The following is a 23,347-nucleotide window of genomic DNA, read 5'->3' as shown; positions in this document are numbered from 1 at the left end:
CCGCCACATTCAGAGGTGGTTGGAATGTGTCGGTGCTCTCCTCTTGCTGAGGGAATAACCCCTGGATGATTTTCTGCAAGAGGGTGGGACACGTAATCTGCGGAGATGAACTTCCTCGAAATCGTCCCACCACGATTCTATAGGCGCTCCCCCACGGGTTTACGTCCGCTTCTGAGCAGAGCTCCTTAAAGCATTTTCTCTTGCTTCGCTGGATGGCGAGCTTGAGGGTTTTGCGGGCTGCTTGATAGGCGCACTCTTTCTGCCCCTGATCGACTCTACCTACCGCCCTCTGAGCCGCTCTCCTGGCTCGGTGGCAGGCTGATCGAAGACCGGTCAGTTCATCATTCCACCAGTAGTTTGATCTTCTACTGGGGAATGAGCACCTCCTAGGCATGGACGCGTCACATGCTTTGGCGATGCATTGGGCCAGATGGACGGCTCTTTCCGTCGAGGTGCCTGCTTTATCAGGTTGATCTAACCACACCTCTATGAAGGTCTGCTCATTTAAAGATTTTGCAGACCAGCCTGAAATCTTTTTCGGCTTCGGGCATGCTAGCTCTTTGCCCTGTGGCTCGACACATCTCTCAAAGAAGATTGCCTGGTAATCGTTGTGGGTGTAGCGTTCGCTGACGCACCAAAACATACCACGCGCCAGCGAAGGGCTGACAAAGGTTAGGTCTACAATCGAGCCTGACCCCCCTTTCTGAAAGGTATTTACGGCGCCTTCGTTAGCCAAGTCCATGTCCATCTGCGCAAAAGCTTCTAATAAACTGCGCCCCCTAGCATTTGATTCTCTGCTACCCCACTCTAGGGCCCAAGCATTGAAATCACCAGCAATCGCCTTTGGACTTCGTCCCCTTGCGTCGAGAACAAGATTATCAAGCACTTGCTCGAATTCCGACAGCGTCAAACTTGGTGGGGCGTAGCAACTGTATACATATACACCACTTATTTTCGCCCACACGAAGCCACTGTCTGCCTGACTTGGAGTACATTGTATGGCTTGTCGACCGCAAGCCCATATCGCCGCTCCACCAGTCGAATCTGTGGCCCATATGCCACCGTGACGGTTTCTATACGGTTCACTTATGATGGCAACTTCCATCTCAGATTCGAACGTGGTCTGATCAAGTAAATCCTGAGCGACCCTGCAGCTTCCGGTATTCCGACTTGTTATTGTTCTAGTTTAGCTTCGCGTGTTTTTTCCAATAGATTCACGAGATATTCGTTTTCTTGGATTTGATGTATGACTTTGAAAAATAACGCGTGAGGAATCCAAAAGCCTGCTCCTAGTTCCTGTGCATTGAGCAAAAAGCATGCAAGCGCAGGCCACTTCAATGAAACTTAAGTATTTGTGAATTTTTAAGGTCGATCCGGCCAACTTTTTGGGTTTTTGGGATAGGTCTCCTCTCTTGGTCGACTTTGACCAAATTTTGATCATCGCACAATTTTAATTGAGGGATTACACCTCTCATACCTGGAATGCTAAGTTTCCGATTACCGACTTGCTTATAACTATTTTAACTACAAACTTGTGTACGCCTGATAATATTTGTTATTGCCCTTTTGTTAATAAAGTTATAGTAAATAAAATGTCTTTTTATATGAATTTACTGTAGCCCAGCACATCATATTATACAATGTCATATATACGTCCAGAATATTTTTGCTAACTATAAAGTGCTGGGCATTGACTTTCGCTTCAGTTCGAGTGAATTCACAAATGACGTAACAGCTCCAAACTGGGTTGGGAAAGGAAGTGGGATAGATAGCTTGAACCTGAACGGTTCTGAAGATCTGTAGCATGTCACGAGATAGGGGAAGAAAAGGCAAAACTTTGCGTTCTTACAGATAACTTATTGAGGGAACTGATATTAGTGAGGAGAATAAAAAATGTAAGCTATGGTACATATAACCGACGGACTTGTCTAACTTGACGATTGCCCTGGCTTTCCGGAATTTATAGCATGTCTTTGCTTACTGCAGCCGATTCGCCAGAATCTTCTAGGATCACATTAACAGATTTCGTAGGCAAGGGGTGAAGTGGGCAGAGAGAAAGGACTTCTTTATCATCCGCTCCTGCAACGACGGTGGAGGCGCTTTATTACTCGTAGCGATACAATCTCGGCCATCATCAACGGGCGTGCTCGACTTGAGATCATCGCGGAAGTTGCACGCCAAGAGCTGCAAGATGGCTACCCCGACATATCAAGGTATGACCCTTAATGAAGTTGCCATTCTGCCTGTTTGATTTATTAATTTTCGCTATAGCCGAATTTACCTGAATGACATGAACCCACACAAAATCACCAAAGCTAGGGGCATTTGAGTATCACAGTCACTTTTTATTTGATACTCCCATATAACATAGCAGCAAAGACAGAACGTTATCGCATATCGCTAATGCAAATAGGAAGATTGCGAAGACCAGGCAGACTGAGAACCTCGGTTTTACCGTTATTTTCGAAATTTCTTCTCTTCTTTTCTGAATTTAGATCCGTTTAGCCAAGATCCATGACTCGGTGATAGAGCAGGCTGATGTCATTAACGTAGTTGTGTGTCTGAGAAAAAATCCCATCCTGTATCGAATCCTACTACGTTCTCCAGCCATGAATAGCATCAGTAGAAGAATGCAAACCAGTTTTTGAACTTCAAATTTCCCAGAGATTCCCAGTGTTAATTTGCTCGATTGTGAATGTGTTCGGTATAGCAAAATTCAGAATGGAAACCAGTCTAATCTCCATTGACCAAGCTTGGCGTGTTACAATGCGTTCCAGGAGAAGCACGCCAATACCCTTTTAATAATTGCACTCAAGGCTATTTCGAACTTTTAATGACCATTCACTACTTACAATACTGTGGATATACGATTTCCAAAACTTAAAAACAAATGGCTGATACCGCGTGGAGTGTGTCTGTAGGGAGATTTTCAAAGCCGACGTTTTTACTTCGCTTCAATGCGGTAATGACATTTTAATATTTTAATTTTTTTTTATATGGAGATTCAGTTTACTCTTTAGATACTTTTCGTTCTGGATACGAAGCCTGCCCTATACCTACTGTAATTTAGAAGTAGCATGGATCCCAGATTTTACGCAATCGGGCAAAGCCCGATATTTTCGAAATCATAATACTTTCCAAGTATCGAACTATTACTTACCTATCCATCATCGACAGAGTTCTTCATCATCATCAACGGCGTAATAACCGGTATCCGTTCTAGGCCTGCCTTAATACGGAACTCCAAACACCCCGGTTTTGCGCTGAGGTGCACCAGTTCGATATCCCTAAAAGCTGTCTGGCGTCCTGACCTACGTCATCGCTCCATCTTAGGGAGGGACCGCCTCGATTTCTTTTTCTATCATAGATATTGCCTTTATAGACTTTCGGACCGAATCATCCTCATCCATACGGATTAAATGACCCGCCCAACCTGGCGGTCGCTGTATCGCTCTTAGATTTCGTTGTTATGTAGGCTACGGAATCGTCCATCCTCATGTGGGGGGCCGAAAATTCTTCGGAGGATTCTTCTCTCGAACGCCGCCAAGAATTCGTAGCTTTTTTTTGCCAAAAACCCAAGTCTCCGAGGAATACATGAGGACTGGTAAGATCATTGTCTTGTACAGTGAGAACTTTGGTCCTGTGGTGAGACGTTTCGAGCGAAACAGTTTTTGTAAGCTCAAATAGGCTCTGTTGGCTGCCAACAATCGCGCGCGGATTTCATCGTCATAGCTGTTATAGGTTGTGTTTTTCGACCCTAGCTAGGAGAAATTTTCAACGGTTTCAAAGTTGTAGTCTCCTATCCTCATTGTTTTCGTTTCACCAGCGCGATTCGTGTTCGTTCTTTCGGTTGTTGTTTTGGCGGTGACGTTGCCACCATGTACTTTGTCTTGCCTTCATTAATGTGCAGCCCATGATCTCGTGCTGCCTGCTTGATCTGGATGAAGGTGTACATCTCGGGTTGTTTTTCCCATAATGTCAATATTGTCAGCGTGGGCCAGTAGTACTGTGGACTTGAAGAGAATTGTGCCTCTCGCATTTACATCGGCATCGCGAATCACTTCACCGTTGTTGATGTTGAGTGGTCTCGAGAGTGATCCTACTGCTTTTATCTGCCCTCGCACATTGGCCAGGGTCAGCCTAGTCAGTCTTATCAATTTCGTCGGGATACCGAATTCCCTCATGACCGTGTACAGTTTTACCCTGGCTATGCTGTCCTTCAGGGGTCGTCATTCCGTCCGGGGGCGTCAACGATTCTTAACGGCTCGCTTACGGTACATGATACGTGCATCCTAGGTACAAGCCTCAAGAAAGTTTCTCAGGAGTCCCCGGAGCCATCGATAACCCCTTGTCGACGGCGATGGGGTGATGTATGCCCAGCTCTGCCTTGATGGTAGTTGCGGCGTGTAGCAGGAGTCAGTCTCTTCGAAATCCTGGTCGGGTAATATACATTGGACCGGTATTAGTAGACCGCGTCGCCCCTTGCGAGCGCTGATCCGTCCATGAGTTCCGGGATCAGCTAATCGTAGGCTAGGCCTAAGGGAACGGAGTAGGGGCTTTGTCTCTGAGGGTATACCCATTCCTGACTATTGCGAAACGCTCCCTTGCAGACAATGGGCTGGTAACCAATTTAAATGGTGAACAAAAACAAATCAAACGGGGAGATAGTGGAAATGGAGAGTGAGTTGGCGCGTTTATTCGCAGCACAAAAATGGGCCGTTCGCCCCAGCGTCCAGCGAAGGACGAAACAAGGGCTGAAATACCCGACGAGACATCGGGACGCGTAGACCGAGAGAAGGACTCGCAAAGTGATGCGGCACCTGCAACGAAGATAGGAACCCAGACTATACCACGCAGTGCTATAATTGCGGAAAGGGGCACAGTGGAAACTGTCGAAACTAACCAAATGGTTTCGAATATAAGCCAAATTAGAGGGCAGTCGACTACTCTGGGGCAAACTGAAGAGGAAAGGCTTATTAGGAAATGCGCGGCAGTTGTAAAGCACATGCGATCTGCGACGTTCCTCCAGAAAAACGTCAGCAAAGGGGTGAAAAACGGGCTAATGAAGCTGGAGAAGCTCTTGGACAGGATTTCATATTATAGACGGACATAGAGAGCAAGAGGAAATCTACAGAGAACAGAAACAACCGCGCCTCCCGACGAGAACAGTACGAGTACCAAACGGGTCGTAGACAGCCCATTGCAGAACTGGAGAAAAAAACGTAAGTAGGAAGGAACATCTGAAGGAGGCTTCACTCAGGTTCTCTCCAGGGCCCCAAAATAAGAAGGCGAAGAGGAACAAGAGACAACAAAACGTCGCACCATCAAAAAACCCTCTTCCTAAAATTAAAGTGGACACGAAGAACGGAGCACCAAAAGAAAAGTTGGAAATAGAGGACTACACCACCAGCTCTGCTTATTAAGCCGACGGAAGGCAAGAGTTTTGCGGAAGTCCTCAGTGAAACCCGTTACAAGATCGAACCCGAAGATAACCGAGCAGAAGTGTTTTCATTCGTAAAAAGATGGGTGGTGGAGTCCTAGTGGAACTAGGTCTGAAGCCAATAAATAAAGTTTCTTTGAAGCAGTGAAGGGGCTTCTGGGAGAAAAAGCTTTGGTTTCCACCCTGGAACCCACGTGCGAATATCCGGAGGTAACCAATGCCCGGATTGGTATCACCTCTGCAAACTCTCGAGGCCAAAAACTCGCTCTGATGGAAGTTGCCGAGCAATACGCGAGGAAGCTTCTAAATTGCGGAAAAATAAGAATTGGTTGGGTAGTGTATAGGATACGAATCCGGCCGCCCCCACCAAATGTTACAGATATTTGGATTATGGGCACACATCTACCACCTGTCGGGGACCTGAAAGAAAAACAAAATGCCGTAAATGCGGTCAGGCAGGCCATAAAGCGAACACCTGCAACTAAAAGGAGAGCTGCGTCCTATGCAGAACGTCTTAGGCACAGATGGACGGCTCCTGGTCTTCAATGCTAGAACACTTAAATGGGGCATGCTCCCCAAGACTCCAGAGGGAAACGAATTCTGGAAATGACGGCGTGAACAAGACTGGCAGTTCTAAACACCGGATCCACCCCAATGTTCCGGCGCCCCGGGCTGTGAGGGAAGCATTCCAGACGTAACATTCGCGTCGAAATCACTGGTATCGCTGGTGGACGGGTGGCGAGTTTTGGAAGACTTCTCGGCAAGCGACCATCAATACTTTCCCTTCGAAGTGGTGGACACAAACTCTCGGTGTGCGCCATTCTGGCGGTGCAGAATGCATAGTCTTTCGTTTATATTTTCAAACCCGAAAACAACCGGTTTCCTTTTTTGGCTAACTAAGAAACCTACTCCGAGCACATGGTTTAATGGGTGGCCACTATAATATATGATGTAGTGGCTCTTCTCCAACAAAGCGGTTCCTCTCCATCGCATCTCTTGCAACGCTCTTACATCAGCCTTATATTGGGATAGGGTATCGGCTAGCTGTTCAGCAGCATTCGCTCTGTACAAGGAGTGCACCTTCCATGAGAAAATGTGCAAATCGTTAATCCATTGTCGTTGTAAAATCCATCCTGTCCGAGGCTCCTTTCGTGGTTTCGTAACATCTTAGCCATGTTGGGTACAGTCTTGATGTCCCTGGAATCCCATCAAAAGAATTTGAAATATTATCCCCAATTTTCAACCTTGCAACAGACCCCCAATGTTGCAAAGCCCCATGGTTACCTCCAAAGGTAGGGAAGGTATTCGGAGGGGAGCCGCTGAAATACAGTGTAACTTCACTGCAATTCATCCGATAGGCGCGTCGATTCCTTCACCCCGGATTACGGATTTGAATCGGTAAGGAAGGAAGAAGAATCGGAAAGAACACAAAGGGAACGTTCTGCTTGTCCGCGGATACTTATTTACAAGATTAACTTGCGATATTCGTAGCTGTCGCGGTAGGCCATGTCATTATCCGTAACCCATGACACGCGCCTGGTCGCTTGCAGCTCTGCAGGCACAAATATCGTAAGTTAATCTTGTAAATAAGTAGCCGCGGACAAGTAGAACGTTTCCCTTTGCGGCCGCAGAGCAGACTTCGCATATTGATGCGACTAGCAAGCGGATGGATGACTGCTCACGGTTTCAACCTTGAGCTGGAAAAAACCGAAGAAGTCCAGACCAGAAGGAGAATCCCGACCTTGCATCCCATAGCGATCGGCGAGTTGACTATACCTTGGTTTAATACTCTACTCGAAGATGAGTTTCTTCGAGCAAATCAAAGCAGAAGCGGACAGAGCTGCAGCTGGATTCGCAGCCTTGAGTCGGCTAATGCTGAATATCGGGGGCCCTATATTAACTAGGAGACGTCTCCTCATGGGAGCAACGCAGCCCGTCCTTCTCAATGGTGCGGAGGTATGGACTGGTGCCCTTGACAAGGAGGTGAATCGTAAACGCCTTGCTCAAGTGCTTTGCGAGTGGCGTCTGCTTATCGCACCGTCTCCGAACCGGCTGTAATGTTGATCGCGGGAATGATCCCCGTTGCCTTCCTCGCCACGGAGCGCAAAGCTTTCTATCGCCACAAAGGCGAAACCTTACGAGAAGTGGTTGCCCGTGAAGAACATCAACGCACCCTTACCGAGTGGCAACTTTCTTGGCGAAATGAGCCAAGGGGCAGGTGGACTGCGCGGCTCAACGACAAATTAGACCCATGGTTGAAGAGAACGCACCGTGAGATTGATTATTTCCTTACCCAACTTCTAAGTGGGCATGGAGGTTTTCAGTCTTACCTGCATAGGATTGGGAAGGCGCGATCTCCTGGTTGTGTGTTCTGCAATGGAGTGGCGGACGCCGTTGAACACACCTTTTTCTCTTGCGAGAGGTGGGACGGTCTTCGCCAACAGCTTTATGCAGACACAGGGGAGCTATCACCAGACAACATTGTCAGAGAGATGCTGGCACCTAGAATCGTATTGCGCATTATGTTGAACTAACTACAACTCCCTTCCTCCACTCCCCTCCCGTTGGTGAAAGGAATTCCCTGACTTGAAGGAACCCAAAGCCGGGAGAGCGGGAGGACTAGCCCGAAGTAATGTATCAAACGGTTCCAGCCTAGTTCTCTGAAGACAGGGAGGTGCTTAGTTGGTAGTCCGCCAGCGTGCTGTTGCGGGAGTTCAACACTCTATGCGTAAACGCATTCACCTACCCTACGCCAAAAAAAACCCATGACATGCGCCTGGTCATATGCAGCTCTGCGTTTGCCACTCAGGTGGGGATTAACCTGGTGCGCCAGGTATATACAATTATATTTATATACGGAGGTGGAAAGTCTTAGAAAGACATGTCCAGCCAGCTCCGCCGCACAAACGCTGGAGCTACAGCGGGCGCGTGTGGAGATCGGACCAACTAATAGGCACCTCCGGACTCGCCAGCGCCAGCCTCGCGGGACCATGGTTTAGCTATTATTTCGTGGGGTAGGTTTGTTCTTAGGCACTCGTCCTTTCGGCTTTCCTCCTTCTTTACTCCTTTAGCAATTCCTCCTGCACTTTCACAATTGCGGAACAAATCGTAAGCTAGTTCTTCTCGGATCTCAGCATTTCCGCAACTAAGATCTCCGGGCCCAAGCCCCTGCCCAACACCTGGTTTAGGCTCCTCCTTTCCATTACAAATCTTGGGCGCTGACGCACCACATCTTCTGGATCATCTGGTATGCCGTCGCACCTAAGACAATTGGGAGAATCATCCAACCCAAATCGGTGCAGATACTGCCTGTAGCAGCCACCGTGTCCCGTGAGGAACTTGGTAATGTGGTAGTTGGTCTCCCCATGTTTCCGGTCAAACCACACCCTAATGTTGGGAATGAGTCTATGCGTCCACCGACTTTTGGTAGACTCGTTCCATCTGCATTGCCAGAGATCATGCGACTCTGACCTTACCGCATTTCTACAATCTGCGTGCCCCTCCATACGTCTTGCATGGTATAGTACACTCATTTCTTTGGCCAGAATGTCAACCGGGATCATGCCTGCCACCACCAATACTGTCTCATCTGATGTGATTCTAAAAGCACTGCAAACCCTCAAAGTCATCAGCTGGTAAATCGAATTCACCTGCTTCCGTCTCTGAGAGTTTGCAAGCGCCTCTGCCCACACAGGTGACGAGTTGAGCAGAATGGAGCGCAGCACTCCGGTTAGCACCAACCTCCGGCAGTGTTTCGCTCCACCAATATTTGGCAACATTTTTGCAAGTGCCGTGGTGGCATTGGCTACCCTTTTGTATGCATATTCCAGGTGTACCCCAAAGCTGCCGGCTTGGATACGACCGTATATCCACTGACTTCCGCTTTCACAGTGTTATTCTTTTTGCAGTTCGTTATGAACACGGCTTCCGTTTTCGCGTCCGCCAACGTCAGCCCGGCCCTTTCTGGACTTACTGTTTCTGTCGTTTAGACCTCTACATCTTCTCGGTATTCTGCTGCAGCAACCTCTGCTATGTCATCAGCAAAGTCGACTATCGACTTCCCTCTGGGACGGGAAAAGCAAGCACCCTATTATATTATACATGATATTCCATAACACCGACCACCAAGTACCGATCCCTGTGGTACACCGGCTGTGACAATGTAATCTTTGGGGCTCTCATCCGTATCGTGCCAGAGAGTCCTCTCTGAGAGGTAGTTTTCCTTCCGGGTGTTTTGCTGCAACAACAACTGGTAGGTCATCAGTAAAGCCGGCTATCGTAGTTCCCTCTGGGACGGGAAATGCAAGCACCCCATTATATTTTTACTTACAGTTGGTCGAGTTGAATGCATTTTTGACATCCAACGCCAACAAAGCACAGCAGCAGCCAAGAATCAGTGCACCTTTTCCCTGGTTTATAATCATGTTAATTGCGTCCACCGTAGAGCAGGCACGTCGGAAACCAAACTGTCGTTCCGACAAACTATTGATGACTTCGACGGTGGGTAGGGGTCTGTTGTAGATCGTTAGATGTTGTCTTCTATTTGTAGTTAGGTCTAAAATTGATAGACCAGTAGCTTACTCCAAACTACAATTTTATTTTATTGTGTATATATATATTTCGGGAGCAACTTACTCCCTTCATCAGTACAAAACTACTGAAAACAATTGCAATTCTAGGGTTCTATTTATACTAAAAACACTAATTACCTAAATTACTTTTTCACAAAAAAAAACATTAAATTATTAACCTAAATATCTATTAATTACCGCGGCAAGTCTTATTAATTTTGAGGGGCAATTACCGGAATCTGTGTTTAATAACCGCGTCGCGTCTTCCTTCAGAATTTCTAGGCTTTCCCAAGGGTCCAAAGTTGTCTTTTGGTTAGTATGTCGCAAGAGTTCAAGGTTTTCGCGAAAATAGCGTTGTATAGGCATGCCTATTATGTTGCTTGACTTTCCTTCCAATCAATTTCTCAATCGTCTGAGAATTATACCCATGTCAATAATATACTGACGTTCCATATTGAAACTGTATTCTGAAAGAGGGTATGTGATCAGTCGGTGAATCATACAATTATAGGCAGCCATTTTTTGGGAAAATGTGTGATGTGAAGTTACCGGTATCGTTCTCTGCGTTGCTGTAGGCTTACGGTATGTCTCGAACTTAAGCTTTTCGTTAGAGTTGACGATATTTAGATCCAGGAAAGGTAGAACCCCAGTCTTTTGTACCACTGTCTGTTGTAGATGATTTTCCCCATCATCTTCCGCATTGCATCCAGCAGGCAGATAGGACGATACGGCGCTATGTTTCCAGGTGGCTTGTCAGGTTCCGAAAGCAACACCAACTTTTGCTTTTCCACTGGACAGGAAATATTCCTTCTTATAGGCACGCCTCCAAGGTTTTGGTGAAAAGATAGGGCCTAGTCTTCACTGCCAGTTTCAAAGCAGGGTTGGGGATATCATCCGAACCTGGGGCCTTATTGTCACCGATCCTACCACATATTTCCCGCAGCTCCTCCACAGTTATTGGAGGTATTATGCCCTAATTTAGCGTCACAACCATTTGCCTTCTTCTATTTTCGAGGTAAGGGAACAGAGTGGTAACAGTCTGTTTCAGGAGATGCGGACAGTTCACCTGGGGTGATCTCTGCAGCCTTACCATTATAACTCTGTAGGCCTCGCCTGAAGGATTTATGTTGGCATGGTCACACAGCTGTTTGAAGCAGTTCTGCTACTCCGAATGGTTTTCTTTTCTCTCAATTGGCTCGATTAACCGTTCGCGAAGCCTCTTCCTCGGTTTATCCTCTCCCGGGTTTCTTTGCAGTGTCAGCTATGTTGCCTGGCCTACTTTTTCAATCGATGCCTTCACTCCTATTTCCTCCTGGGTATTGCCGTATGCCAACCTAATGCTTCGACCCATAGCCCTTATATTTTGCTGGATATTCCGGCGTTCCTTGATGAATTCGCAAAGCTCTAGTGTTTTATTACTTAGTGCGATGAGCGCAGGTCTCGATTTCTCGATGTCGCTCAAGTAAGTATTCAGCATTGTTCTCTCCGTCCCGTACCCCACTACACTCTCCCCATTGGGAGTAGTATTTTCATTTGCGCGGGCTTGTCTCTGTAAGGTGGGCGATCTTCAAAACATTGAACTTCTTCTGAACGGGTCCGTTGATGGAACAATCTATCGCGCTTGTAACATTTGATGCCACAATAGCCAAGGTGCCTGCAGTGCCGCAGTAGTTGGAAATCGACGGCCAGGAGTGAGCTTGCCCACTCCCAAAAACAGCCAGTATTGGGTATCCGAAGCCATCGTAACTTTCCGCCTATTCTTCTCCTCCATGTTTTATTTTATTTCTAGGTGTCCTTCCCATGGCCAATTCTTATCCACGGGTGGGCCATTTTATTCCCACCTACTCGGCCTGCGAATAATCATGCTCATACACGCGTAACTCCGGATGTGCATACTCATGATACATCCGCCGCGCGTTCCCCTATCCGATTAAGGGACACGCTTGATGGCAGATCTGGCAACTCCACATAGGATATATATAAATATAGTTAAAAAGCCCACGGACCCTCTTGCCGTCCAACTGGACTAAGGGGCAGCCAACCTAAGGATGGGCTGACGGCAACATCCAAAGGCCCGCATCACAGCGATTTTCGCAAACACTTCAAGCAGTGATGCGGTGGTTATAATCTGCAGAGACATAGACTTTAAATTGAAGACAGTACGAGTCGAGACTTAAGCCCACTAAGGCAGACCATTACCGGGCAGGACTCTTCGGACTATAGCACCGGTTTCAAAGATTGTCGCTTTTTGCAGCTCCATGTATAGCCCGGCCAAGGAGTCGCTTCTTAGAACTCGCCACTGGAGTGGAGAGCTATCGGTGAGAAAGTGCCGTTGCTTGGAGGCAGAGGGACCGCATGGAGAAGAACCGGTCTCTTCTGCTCCAGCTGTCGTGCAGCGAGTTAAGTATCATGCACACACACATGACTCACATACCCTTCAATCGTGCCCGCAAGTCAGCGATATTAAATTTCCTAATCTTAAACAAGTAAATTAACGCTGACTTGTTTTTCCATTTAATTACACAAACCGATGTGGCTTTCCAGTACTTATCATAACAATAACAATCTTATCCTGCAGACGACTTATTGGAATCAAGAGATCTCATAACAATAACAATGTGATCTTGCAGACTAAACAAGAGATCTCATAATAATAACATTTTCAGTCTCTAAAAGATTTCTGTAGCCAACGATTGTTAGTTAGTAAGCTTGAGGTTTTAGAAATAAACGAATCTTTTTCACCCACGTCTTAGTAATTCGTAATTAGTAAGTAGAAAGCCCGGATAACGTGAAATAATTAAAAGCGTATCGAGTATCGACACTTTATTCTTTTCACCTCTGCTCGGACTTGAAACTTCACTAGCGTGCGCGTAGTCTTGCTTAACGAATTCAATCAAATAAATAGTAGTGTAGTTATAGCGGTACTTGGCATCAAATAAATACTAGATTAAGAGATCATTTGCAGTGTTTGAATACTGCTTTTCAAACCGATCCAACGGGACACACTTTATCTCCGAAATAACTACAAACATCTACGTTTATCAGGGTGGACAGAAAAGTGGTGGCCCCGACAATTCGGACGAAAAAGGCATCGTCCACTCCTTGAGGCAACAAGGTCCGACATTGAATTGATGTTTGTATGTATTGGAATAAAATTCTGGATCGAGTGGAAGAAGAAAAGGCAGGTTGGTGCGGAAAGTGGCAATTGTGATGATTGCGCCCAGGAAGAGCGGGGCAGCGCAATAAGACTTGAGCGACAGCCGGCTTCGACGCAGGGCCAGTTTCGGGCTGTGTATAGTGTGCCGCACGTTGCGAATACGGTGTTTGGTGGCTAAACCGGGCGCCGGAAGGAAGTAGACGCAGCGCCGAGAACGCGGTGTTAAATGAGCGGTCGCAAGGAATTCATTTCCTGGACGTGGCCCCCACGTAGTTAAATTCGGTCCAGGACGTCCCGTACCAGCGCCGACTGGAAGATAGGAAATTGTCCGATTGCGACGATTGCGCCCAGGCATTCATTCATTGTAAGTAGGAAGCCCGGATAACGTGAAATAATTAAAAGCGTATCGAGTATCGACACTTTATTCTTTTCACCTTTGCTCGGACTTGAAATTTCACTGGAGCCGTCTTGGTCTTTGGAAGGGAGGAAAAATACCTCAAAAACCTTCTCAGAACTACATATCAACCTAAATCCGCGTAGTAAAAACCACGGAAAAAACAATCCACATAATATCTATAAATCAGTATTTGTGTGATAAATAAATTTTATCTAGTAGCAAGTCTTAATGCTGTAACCCTAAAAGAGACCGGTTAGAGGCTAGATAATAATGAGTTTAGTGAAAAGTGGAACGTGCTTTATTTTTTACAATATTAAACCAGTAGATCATCGGATCATCAGGTACTGTAAAACAAGAAAATGGTAGTAGCGTTAACTTTTTCAGAAGTAATTAGAGAAGCTAGAGCTGTACAACCGTACACGGGGGAAGATGGATTCCAGTTATACGATTATATAAATGAAGTAGAAAACGTAGTGCGATTAGCAGTTGAAGGGCCGCAAAGAGAGCATGTTGCTCAGATTCTGATGTCAAAAATTCAAGGGAAAGCAGCAGCCGTAGTGCGACGTTTAAATGACAGAAACTGGGAAAATATGAAGGTGCTGCTTACAAACACGTTTGGAGTGAAAGAAACATATCTACAAATCAAAGAGGATGCTGACAGGATTCAATCGAAAAGCGCGAAGGAAATATTCGAACATCTTCAGTTTAATTTAGATAAATTAAATTTGAAATATAAATTAGATAATAATCACCCGTTTGAATTAACCCCAACAAGATTAGAACATTTTTTAAACAAAATAAATAGAAATGATGCTATGTATCTTTGAACAATACCAGTAACTTTCTTAGAGCAGGCATACAGTGAGTTACTATTGACAGGTTACAAAGAACGTGAACATAGTGACAAGAGCCGTGATAAAAACAAAGATTATAAATATAGGGATCGATGCAATCGAGAAGACGATCAAGATCGAACGAATAAAAGAAATTGTGAAGACAGTGGGAGGTATAATAGTAACAGGTGGAGAAGTTGACGAGATAGGAATCATTCTCATCGATATATTATAGAAACGATAATTATCGGCACGTAAGTGGTCGACAGCAACCACCGGAACCAATGGAAGTGAATAATACACAAAGTGTACAGGATTTTCGGTCAACAACCTCGGAAACCTCAATCTTCCAATAGTGAAGATACACATTGAGAGCATTGATCGAACCAGGCTCCACTATATCATTGTTAAATGAAAAGAAATTGGGAAATCACCCAAGAATGAAAGTAGAAGGTGTACAATATAGGACCATATCCGGAATTCAACAGGTGGAGTTTGAGACCATTACTAAAACACCACCCGAAATTGGAATTCGAGAATTGACAAAGTGGAGACTGGCTGATCTTAGCAATAGAACATTTGACGCTATCATTGGTGCTAATATCTTAAACCCAACAGGAGCTGTAATAGACTACAATTCCAAAACGGTCAAATTTGGAAACAACACCATACCCTTCCTAACCAATGAGGAAGTAGAAATAAAATACGAAGATGTGAATTTAATGGAACCAGTGGAAAAAGTGGAAATAAAAAGTAAACATTTGAATTCGGAGGAAAAGTGAGGTTAACGAAATTAATTCGGAAGAACGAGGATATCTTTTTCAAAGAAGGAGACTCTCTAACTGCAACAGACATAGTGAGACATGAGATAAACACTACCACAGAGGATCCGATATATTCCAAAATTTACCGCAATCCAGCAGATCGAAAAACAAATTAAAGAAATGCTTCGTCAAGACATAATACGGGAAAGTAAATCGCCATTCAATTCGCCCGTAGTCATGGTTAAAAAAAAAACTCTGGAATTGTAAAATGGCGTATGGCGATCGACTATCGACGACTGAATGCTGTCACGGTGGATGATAAACACCGACTACTCAATATAGAAGGCATTCTAGAAAAATTGGGTCGCGCCCAATATTTCACTACTTTGGACTTGGCCAAGGGATTCCATCAGTTTATGATGAATCCAGCCGATATAGCGAAAACCGCGTTTTCGACAGCTCAGGGACATTATGAATATTTACGCATGCCATTCGGACTGAATAATGCGCCTGCCACCTTCCGACGCTTAATGAATCAATTGTTGAAGGAAGAGATAAATAAAATATGTGCAGTGTATCTCGACGATATTCTGATCTTCGGAACATCGCTTGAAGAACACCTACAAAATATTAAAAATATATTCACCAAATTGCGAAGAGCTCACCTGAAAGTCCAAGTAGATAAGTGTCATTTCTTAGCCAGAGAAACTCAATTTTTAGGACACGCAATTAATCAATATGGGATTCAGCCCAACAGCGGTAAAATTGAGAAAATTCAAACCAACAACTGTCAAAGAAATAAAATCATTCCTAGGACTAACGTGATACTATAGAAAGTTCATAAAGAATTACGCTAAGATAGCGCAGCCAATCACCCGATATTTGAAAAAGAACCAGATAGTAGATAATACAAATGCTGAATATATTAATGCAATCGAGAAATTCAAGTGGATGAAGTAAACCCGATTACCATTCAAAACATACAGGTGTTACTGAATAAAGTTCAAGGAGCTTCGATGTCACCATTGAGTCAAAATCAAGATTTAATTTTAATACCCCAGTGTAAGGAGGAGAATCTACAAACAATTCATTCACAGGAAGAAAATTTTAATAATCTTATACCTATCAGAGAAAATATAGTGAACAAGTACCAACAACAATTGTTCTTAGTAGAACACCAGATAAAGCTATAAACTTTTTAAAAATACGACTACAACCTGGTACCGTAGCTATATATAGTGAAGTCGATGGTCATGAGTATAACAAACTGCAACAAATAATCCTTGAAGGATTCGGCAATACCGTAACAAAGTTCAGTAAAGTTACTCAAATAGTAAAAGAAATGACTAATGAAGAGGATCTAATCGACCGTATTAAATACTATCATGAAAAAGAAACCGCTCATGCCGGATTGAAAAACCAAATATATTATCCAAATCTTCATAAATATATTCACCGTTATATAAATGCATGTCAAGTATATAATGAAACCATCCAAGAAAAGATGAGATTAATACCAGTACGGAAGAATATGAAGACAACTAGTGAATGTTTCTACGAAGCTTTAGAATTCTATAATCGTCAAGTCTATACAACAACTCAGGAAAGATCCATAGATGTTGAACAGGGACGAGTAGACAAACAGAAAGTACATAATAAGATTCTAACTAACAAGGAAAGAACAATAAAAAAAACGAATCTAGACAGAGAAAAATTTGAGGAACTTCGTAGCCAGGTATTCATAAAAAACCCTAAGGCAGAACGAAACAAATTAGCCCCAAAATTTAAGAAAGCAAAATACAATTCAAATATTGCAAAAGTGAATATAAAACGACCTAAAAAGGATATTATTATTCCAGGTCAACACAAAAATGGAACTAATGATCCTGCAACTAATAAACCTACTATTTTGGATGCTAACGGAGGCCACTCTAATGGTTGAGGAGATTAAAACGGATATAGGATATATTGAAATCAAACTGGATATTCAATTGGTACAAACCCAACAAACAACATTGCATCGAATCAATCTAAAACACATACAAGAAGCCTTGATAGAAATTAAAAATTCAATTATCACTAACTACAGCATAGATCAACGTACTAACCTATCTCAAGAGATAGAAAATCTAGAACAGCAATACCTTACATTACTGCCAGGCCAGTATATACATCAACCTATATTTATTAACGATATAAGAGCAAAAGTACTAACACGTAGACGTAGAGGACTAATTAATCCAATGTGCAACATTTATAATTGGCTCTTCGGATTAATGAGCGACTCTGATAGGCAAGACATTGAAGAACATTTAAATACCATTGATTCAAATAATCACGAAATAATCGATCGAATTAATAAACAAATACAAATTAATAACAAATTAGAACAGAATATTCAGAATATTACTCAATTGATAAAAGCTAATGGTAAAGTATTAGATGCAAATATTGCTTATTTGAGTCTTATCTTTAATATACATCTACTACAAGATCAAATTGAGATAATTCAAGATAATTTGATATCCGCTAGATTAGGAATAATGAATCGTAACATTTTGACAAAAGATGAAATTTTGCAAAACAAAATAAATATTCATCAATTGGAACTGATAAGCATCAATATCAAATAAATTTTGAACCACAAATGAATGATGATAAATGAAATAGCATTTGACTATTATAATGAAAATCATGTAAAACATTTGAAGGCTAACCATTTATGTATATATGTAAACAGAGTCTGCAATAAAGAGAAAGTAACAACAAATGTGTGTGTCCGTGTCCGGATAGCTGCGTGGTTAGAGCACAAGGCTATCGTACGGAAGGTCACGGTTCAAATCTCGCTGGTGGCAGAGGGATTTGTATCGTGATTTGACGTCGGATACCAGTCGACTCAGCTGTGAATGAGTACCTGACTCAAATCAGGGTAATAATCTCGGGCGAGCGCAATGCTGACCACATTGTCTCCTATAGTCTACTGTAGTGTACCGTTACGGTCTTGAATGAAGTGCTCTAACACACTTCAAGGCCCTGATCCAATATGGATTGTTGTGCCAACGATTATTATTATTATAACAACAAATGTAATCAAAGAAATAGAAAAAGGATTAGTAATCACGATCAATGCTGTAATAAATTGGAACAGCACCTGTGACGAAAGAAAATACACTACAAGTTTTGGAAACTTTTTATTCAGTTTTAATAATTGTGCAATCAACATTAATAATCACTCATTCAATAATAAGCAACAAACATTTCAAAGTAAATTTATTATACCTGGAAGCTCTCAGGAAACACAACAAATTAAGGAATTCAAAGTAGAAAATTATAATGAAATAAAAGAATTAAAGTATATAAAACGAAATCACGAAATAGGAGCCATCTGCTTAGCCATCTTTGCATATTTCTACTTGAAACGGAGAACCATAAAAGTAAAAGTTAAAAATCTTACCAATAAAATTGAGGACAATTTGGAACATAAGGAGGGAGGAGTTAAGTATCATGCACACACACATGACTCACATACCCTTCAATCGTGCTCGCAAGTCAGCGATATTAAATTTCCTAATCTTAAACAAGTAAATTAACGCTGACTTGGTTTTCCATTTAATTACACAAACCGATGTGGCTTTCCAGTACATATCATAACAATAACAATCTTATCCTGCAGACGACTTATTGGAATCAAGAGATCTGATAACAATAACAATGTGATCTTGCAGACTAAACAAGAGATAACAGTCTATAAAAGATTTCTGTAGCCAACGGTTGTTAGTTAGTAAGCTTGAGGTTTTAGAAATAAACGAATCTTTTTCACCCACGTCTTAGTAATTCATTGTAAGTAGAAAGCACGGATAACGTGAAATAATTAAAAGCGTATCGAGTATCGACACTTTATTCTTTTCACCTCTGCTCGGACTTGAAACTTCACTAGCGTGCGCATAGTCTTGTTTAACGAATTCAATCAAATAAATAGTAAAGTGTAGTTATAGCGGTATTTGGCTTCAAATAAATACTAGATTAAGAGATCATTTGCAGTGTTTGAATACTGCTTTTCAAACCGATCCAACGGGACACACTTTATCTCCGAAATAACTACAAACATCTACGTTTATCAGGGTGGACAGAAAAGTGGTGACCCCGACAATTCGGACGAAAAAGGCATCGTCCACTACTTGAGGCAACAAGGTCCGACATTGAATTGATGTTTGTATGGATTGGAATAAAATTCTGGATCGAGTGGAAGAAGAAAAGGCAGGTTGGTGCGGAAAGTGGCAATTGTGATGATTGCGCCCAGGAAGAGCGGGGCAGCGCAATAAGACTTGAGCGACAGCCGGCTTCGACGCATCGAATACGGTGTTTGGTGGCTAAACCGGGCGCCAGAAGGAACTAGACGCAGCGCCGAGAACGCGGTATTAAATGAGCGGTTGCAAGGAATTCATTTCGTGGACGTGGCCGCCACGTAGTTGAATTCAGTCCAGGATGTCCCGTACCAGCGCCGACTGGAAGATAGGAAATTGTCCGATTGCGACGATTGCGCCCAGGCAGGGCCGTGCAGCCGAATTCACGTTCGAGACCTGCAGCCACACAACGGAAAACGTGAAAATCCGCCCAAAGAAATCACCGCCTGGCCACGGTTTGTGCTGATTGTGTTGAAGTTACTTTCCGGATCCGTGTCGTTAACTATTTCTTGATTTCGCCACACACATTTGCCACATCGGCTGCCCCGTCCTCCGCCGCCCGCTCGCAGGAGAACTCCAGCCGCGAGAAATCTGCCGCAACAAAAGGGGGAGTGGGACGGGTGGGAAGTGATCATTTCTTTAACGGACTCATTCTCAGAAACTACCCAACCGAAAAATCTGAAAAAAATCATGAAGCTGCCTCTATATGGTGCCCAGTCCTCAAAATACTCTTCATATCGATATCTCTTCAAATTTAGTTAGTAATAGTATATTATCATATTTTTGGGGAAATCGAGTAAAACCCCCCTTAAGTTTATCCCAGAGTTATAAAAGTTGGTAGTAGTATAAAATATAATATGAAGCATATTAACCCCAAGTTTGATCAAAATCATGTCATTACTAACAAAGTTACAGTGGCTCAAAATTGACTTTACCGTGTAAATTTACTGCAACTAAATATCAATATCACACTAAAGTGGATAGTCGTTATATATGTATATGCTAAATGCATATATATAACGGGCTACGTACAAATGGGATAGTTCTACACTCAAATATACTTACAGAAGAAGCAAACAAAACTTTTTATACCTGAAGCGTCCAGTTTCCGGTTTCCCGACTTGTTTAACTATGTATATATATTGCATATTGTTTTTCGTCAAATGTCGAGAAAGAAGTCTTCTTTATTATTGCATTCTTTGCTTATAAACAATTTCATTGATTTACTAACTTAAAATATTTCTCACATTTTTAAGGTTTTGTGTAAACACAAAATCTTATTAAAATCGGTTTATTGTCTGTCTGTCCGTCTTTTTTTTTTCATCGTTGGAAGGTGGAAAGGTTCAAAACCTACTGCTGGCTCCTGCCATACAGTTATGTGAGACTTGTACTCACTAAAACCACCTCCTTCTTCTTCCACTCTTCCCACGGGACTGCTATAAGCATTGCATCGTGGGGCTGGATCAGTTCTTAACTGCGGCGCATTATTGTTCGCTCCCTTTCTTGCTTTCTTCGCAGTTATTCATGCCTTAGCTGTTGATGAATCATTTTCAGCTCAATTACCACTTGATTCCAAGCCTCCGTTGATTCCAACATAAACTCCGCTATATTTCCAGGTGTTAAGCGCCTGTCTGCGATCGCCTCCAGCCTAGTTCGGTGTGCTGTAAACCTTGGGCACTCAAATACAACATGCTCCGCATTCTCAGCCACGTTACCACATCTTGGGCACCATGGTGACTCGTCGTGTCCAAATCGATAAAGATAAGCTCGATAACCTCCATGTCCACTTAAAAACTGTGTTAGCTCGTAGCTTAGTTCCCCGTGATTCCTTTCCATCCATCTTCGAATGTGTGGTAGGTCCAACGGCCAGTTTGTGCCTCGTTCCATCTCTTTTGCCAGTTTGCGATGGATTCCCGCCGTGCTAGTTGCCGTCGAAGTACAATAGACTCCCCGATTGCGTACATTTTGTCGTAGAGACGCCGACCTTCATCCGCCAAGATGTCTATGGGGATTGTCCCTGCCAGTATATATGCTGCCTCTCCTGATGTTGTTCGATAAGCACTGCATACCCGGAGTGCACTTAGTCGATATGCCATTCCTAGTTTTCCGCAGTTTGATTTGTTTTCCAGAACGGTTGCCCAAACTGGAGCTGCGTAGAGTAGCACGGAACTAACTACCCTTGAAATAAGACGACGTCGACTTTGTCTTGGTCCACCAATGTTCGGTACTATCCTCGAGATCGTTACAGCGATGGAAGATGCTTTAGTTGCAGCGCACTCAATGTGTTTTTTAAAATTGAGTCTTTTGTCAATCAAAGACGCGACGCGGTTATTAAATACAGATTCCGGTAATTGCCCCTCAAAACTAATAAGACTTGCCGCGGTAATTAATAGATAATTAAGTTAATAATTTAATGTTTTTTCTTCTTTTTTCTTTCTTGGTAAAAGTAATTTAGGTAATTAGTGTTTTTAGTATAAATAGAACCATAGACTCGTAATTGTTTTCATTAGCTTTGTACTGATGAAGGGAGTAAGTTGCTCCCGAAATATATATATACATAATAAAATAAAATTGTAGTTGGGATTAAGCTAATGGTCTATTAATTTTACTCCCAAATATTTAAGCGACTCTTGGGAGTAAATTGTTTTTTCACCAACTTTAATTTTCACGGTCGTATCTTTCCTTCTTTTGCTGGTTAGCACTAGTTCCGTTTTATGTTCAGCAAGTGATAGACCGGACTTTTTTAACCAGGAATTGATCTCCCATATCGCTTCATTTGCATAGATTTCGATCTCGTCTAAGCGTTTTGCCACTATTGTTACCTCGATATCGTCCGCAAAACCAATAGTTGTCACGCCGTTAGTAAGGCGTAGCGTCAGCACTCCATTGTACATAATTAACCACAGTAAGGGACCTAAGACAGACCCCTGTGGTACGCCGCACGTCATTGGGAATAATTTCTCTCCATCCTCCGAGTCGCAATATAATCATCTTCCAAGAAGAAATGCAACAACGATGCGTACAATATACTTTGGAGCCTGTAGTTTGGTTAGAGCCTCTACGATTTTCGTCCACTTTGCAGTGTTGAATGCATTTTTTACATCGAGTGTCGTGCGTAGCATTTGTCATCTTGTATTGCAGCGCGTGCCAGGCCAATCACCATGTTGATTGCATCGATGGTTGATCTCCCCTTACGAAACCCAAATTGCTTATCGGATAGGCCTCCTTCCTTTTCCGCAACAGCGAGCAGCCTGTTGTATAATACTCGTTCAAATAGTTTACCAATGCTATTGACCAAACATATCGGTCGATATGAGGAGGGGTCTCCCAATGGTTTACCTGGCTTCGGACTAAGTATCAACTTTTGCAGCTTCCATTTCTCGGGGAATTCTCCTTCTCTAAGACATGCCGTAAAAACTTTGGCCAACATACCTGGTCCTAACCTGGCTGCCACTTTCAGGGCGATATTCGGGATTCCATCTGGCCCTGGGGTCTTATTTTCAGCGAACTTCTTTACTGCATCAAAAATTTCCTCTTCTACCACTTCAGGAATTTCGTCGGGGTTTACATGAACTTTAGGCAGATTTGTGTAGTTCACATCCTCTGGGAAGAGAGTGGCCACTATGTTTTGTAGTAATTTTGCACAGGTAATCGGTGGGGGATATGGGATATGGGGTATGTGATGTGGGTCCCATGTTCTATGTTCCAGGTCCCATGTCCCATGTCACATCTCCCATGTCCCATGGCCCATGTTCCAGGTCCCATCTCCCATGTTCCAGGTCCCATCTCCCATGTCCCATGTCCCATGTAGCATGTCCCATGGCCCATGTTCCAGGTCCCATCTCCCATGTTCCAGGTCCCATGTCCCGTGTTCCATGTCACATCTCCCATGTCCCATGTACCATGTCCCATGTACCATGCCCCATGTCCCAGGGATAGTTTTTCCGACATTCCTCAATTTCTGAATAATCGCATGCCCGCTGCAATTTTTCCGCGACCTG

The 23,347-nt window shown here is 43.4% G+C and overlaps 1 protein-coding gene across 3 annotated transcripts in view; it reads left to right on the top strand.

Annotated features, from left to right (window-relative positions):
* The window catches only part of LOC119650440 (carboxypeptidase N subunit 2), a 307,216-nt gene that overhangs the window by 176,308 nt on the left and 107,561 nt on the right, over window positions 1-23,347 (top strand). The window contains exon 1 of one of the 3 annotated variants that reach the window (XM_038053287.1): window positions 18,934-19,002. The exons of the other annotated variants lie outside the window; for them this stretch is intronic. The gene's annotated coding sequence lies outside the window, so the exon portion shown is untranslated. Of the gene's footprint in view, window positions 1-18,933; window positions 19,003-23,347 lie in introns of those variants that run through there. 3 annotated transcript variants of the gene reach the window in all.

The sequence above is a fragment of the Hermetia illucens genome, chromosome 1, assembly GCF_905115235.1.
Source record: "Hermetia illucens chromosome 1, iHerIll2.2.curated.20191125, whole genome shotgun sequence".
NCBI classification, from domain to species: Eukaryota; Metazoa; Arthropoda; class Insecta; order Diptera; family Stratiomyidae; genus Hermetia; species Hermetia illucens.
This window is presented reverse-complemented; position numbering and strand designations above follow the sequence as displayed.